A 3,402-nucleotide genomic window follows, 5' to 3' on the forward strand; every position below is an offset into this window, starting at 1 on the left:
GTGTCTGTGTTAATTGGTTTCCCTTTTCTTTGTTGAAGAGGGTCTGTGCAATCCTTCTGCCTAGTCCGCCATCTTGCCCCGCCTCCACCTTTTTCCTTATCTTAACCATTAAGCATCCTATTAGCTATAGGGTTTGTATAAGTCCTTTATCAGGTTTAGAAATTTCCATTCTGTTTCTAGTATTTAAGAGAGAGAGACAGAGTGGAACACACGTATGGGATATGGACTTGAATTTTGCCATCTATTAGTTTTTCTCTTTTATTTTGTTGAAATGGTATATTACATTGATTGATTTGCAAACTTTAAACTGTTTTCCTGGGATACTCCTCACTTGGTCATGTGATATCCTTTAACTGTATTACTGGATTCAATTTGCTAGTATTTTGTTAGTAATATTTGCATCTATGTTCATAAGGGGGAGCTCTGGTAGCATAGTGCCTAAGGCACTTGACTGCTAACCAGAAGGCTGGTGGTTCAAACCCACTAGTCAGTCCTTGGAAGGAAGGTTGGACAATCTACTTCCATAGTGATACTGCCTTGGAAACCCAAGGAGGGGTCGCTGTGAGTCAGGTCCGACTCGATGGCACATAACAACAACAACAACAACAACGTGTTCATAAGGAATATTAGTGTGTAGTTTAGTTTTCTTATAATGTCTTTAACTGATTTAGTCTGAGGGTATTAATACTGGCCTGCTAAAATGAGTTGGGAAATGTTCCCTTTTCCTTGTCCTGAAAGAGTTTGTAAAGAATTGGTTTTCCTTGTTCCTTCAATGTTTGATAGAATTCACCAGTGACATTCTCTGAGCTAGAAGTTTTCCTTGTGTTGCTGTTGTTGTTAGGTGCCATTGAGTCGTCTCTGACTCATAGCGACCCTATGCACAGCAGAACAAAACACCGCCCAGTCCCGCGCCAGCTCCAAGATTCTTGCTATACTTGAGCCCATCGCCGCTGCCACCGTGTCAATACATCTCATTGAGGGCCTTCCCCTCCTTGTAAGGGTTCTAAATTACAAATTCCGTTTATTTAAAAAATATAGGATAGTTTGGATTTTTTCTTTTTGTGTCCATTTTAATAATTTATATCTTTCAAGGAATTTTCCCCTTTAAGTTCCCAAATTTATCAGCATAACTTTTTTCTTAATATCCTTATATATCTATGGTATCTGATGCATTTTCTTTTTTTCTCACCCAGTCTAGCTAGAGGTTTATTGATTTTATTGATAATATCCTTGTTCCATTTTATTGATTTCCACTCTTTATCATTTCCTTCCATTTATTTTGAGTTTTAACTTATTCTACTACTGTTTTTGAAGTAGAAACTTAGAGAACTGCTTAAGATAGTTCTTTTCTAATATAAGCATTTAACATTATAAATTTCTCTTTATGTGCTGCTTTAACTGCATCCCATAAATTTTACATGTTCTATTTTTAATTATCATTGAGCTCCAAAGTTTTCCTAGTTTATCTTATTTTTTCTTTAATTCATGAGTTACTTAATTTCCAAACATTAGTGGATTTTCCAAATATCTTTTTACTATAATTTAATTTGTGATTTGATTTAAATCTGTGTGATCTGAGAATATACTCTGTATAATTTTAAAATTCATTGAATTTGCTTTTAGGCCCAGCATATAGTTTATCTTGGGGAATATTCCATGTGCATTTGAAAAAAATATATTTCCTGCTCTTACTAAGTAGAGTGCTTAATAAATGACAACAGGGTCCAGTTGATTGACTTGTTCAAGTCTTTTACATCTTAACTGATTTTCTGTCCACTTATATTAATCACTGAGAGAAGAGTGTTAAAATCTCCAACCACATCTGTGGATTTCTCTTTTTCCTTTCCTTTCTTTCTATTTTTGCTTCATGTACTTTGAAGCTTTGTTACCAGGAACATACACATTTAGAATTGTTATGTTTTCTTGATGAGCAGACCCAATGTTCTTCTTTATCCCTAGTAATAGTCTTTGTTCTGAATACTGCTTTTTCTGATATTAATATAAATCTAACATCTTGCTATTTATACTATTTCTTCTATCTGTTCACTGTTCCTTCTTTCCACTTTTACTACTTTGTTCTGAGTTATTTGAAGTTTTTTTTTTTCTCTTTCTCTCTCTTAAATCCCATTTTATCTCTACTCTGGTGGCATAGTACCTAAGGCATGACACTTAAACCCACTCAAATCCACCAGCCACTCCTGGGAGGGAGGGCTGGATAATCTGCTTCTGTAGTGATGCTGTTGTTGTTGTTATGGACCCGACTTAAAGCGACCCCTCCTTGGGTTTCCAAGGCAGTATCACTATGGAAGTAGATTGCCCAACCTTCTTTCCAAGGAGTTGTTGTTGTTGTTGTTAAGTGCCGTCGAGTCATTTCTGACTCATAGCGACCCCATGCACAGCAGAACGAAACACTGCCCCATCCCGCGCCAGCCCCACAATCCCTGCTATACTCGAGCCCATCATCGCAGCCGCTGTATCAATCCATCTCGTTGAAGGCCTCCCCCTCTTTCATCGACCCTCCACCCTACCAAGCATGACATCCTTCTCCAGGGAATGGTCCCTTCTTACAACATGACCAAAATAGGTGAGACGAAGTCTGGCCATTCTTGCTTCCAAGGAGCATTCTGGCTGCACTTCCTCCAGGACAGATCTGTTAGTTCTTTTAGCAGTCCATGGTACTTTCAGCATTCTTCGCCAGCACCACAACTCAAAAGCAAGGAGTGGCTGGGGGTTTTTGGAAACCCAGGGAGGGGTTGCTATGAGTTGGATCCAACTCCATGGCATTGAGTTTATTGGCTAATTAAGGAGCTCTGGCAGCATAGTGCCTAAGGCATTTGACTGCTAACCAGAGGCTGGCAGTTCAAACCCACCAACCACTCCTCAGAAGGAAGATTGCACAATCTACTTCCATAGAGATACCACCTTGGAAACCCAAGAGGGGTCGCTATGAGTCAGACTCGATTTGAAGGCAGTGAGGTTTTTTTTTTTTTCTAATTGTTTCTCTGTGGTGGATACTATTAAGTGCTGTTCAGATCCTGTTTCAGTCAAAAAGTATTTTAAGAAATAATTGTTCCATCTGCTGAGACATATATAAGCAGACAGCTTTCTGCTATCTGCCCTTTCAGGGGTTTTCTCAGCTGCAGAGAGCCATATTGCTCAAGGTCATCCCCTCTCTGAGACAGTTCACATCTAGCGATGGATATATGAATATTATTAAGGCTTGGCCATCACAGCCCAACTCAGGACAGTTCTGAAGAACCAATCTAGCCCCAGCATTTCACATGGGCTTGGCAGAGGTTGTTGTTAGATTGGCATTATAGCCTGACTTCTCACTCTGCCCACTTGTGCTTCTGTTCTCTTCCTTCCATAGGTATTTGTCCCAAGATCACACCTTAATAAATG

Source organism: Orycteropus afer, unplaced genomic scaffold (assembly GCF_000298275.1).
Source record: "Orycteropus afer afer isolate SDZICR_OR568_19922 unplaced genomic scaffold, OryAfe1.0 scaffold00142, whole genome shotgun sequence".
Classification (NCBI taxonomy): Eukaryota; Metazoa; Chordata; class Mammalia; order Tubulidentata; family Orycteropodidae; genus Orycteropus; species Orycteropus afer.